This window comes from Merops nubicus, unplaced genomic scaffold, assembly GCF_000691845.1.
Source record: "Merops nubicus isolate BGI_N331 unplaced genomic scaffold, ASM69184v1 scaffold4975, whole genome shotgun sequence".
In the NCBI taxonomy this organism is placed as follows: domain Eukaryota; kingdom Metazoa; phylum Chordata; class Aves; order Coraciiformes; family Meropidae; genus Merops; species Merops nubicus.
In genome coordinates this window covers 20,903-21,275 of record NW_008610117.1, presented here as the reverse complement: position 1 = coordinate 21,275, position 373 = coordinate 20,903, and positions in this window count along the sequence as shown.

Genomic DNA, 373 nt, shown 5'->3' with positions numbered 1-373 from the left:
CGTGGCGGAGGCGGGGCGGGGAGCCGCTCTGCGGAGCGGAGAAAACGAGCCCAGCGAAGGGAGAAATGGGATTTCTCTGCTGACTGTTTCCCCACCAGCGACCAGCTCCTGGAAGTCTCATCTCTTGGCAGTGAAGGATTAACTGCTGGGCGTAGGCAGGATTCTCTGTCAGCCTCTTGACAGCTGCCAATCTCTTCTAGCACAAAACACCGATGGCGCAAAATCCCAGTGCCAAAGAGATAACCAAAAAGGGCGTCGGGTGTGGGGGTAGGCTTGCAAAACTCAGGTCCCTGGGGTGCTGTAGTGACCCCCTTGTGAGGACTGCCACGCGTGGAGGGCAGCAGGCAGGTGTGCAGGTCTGTGCAGGTGTGGT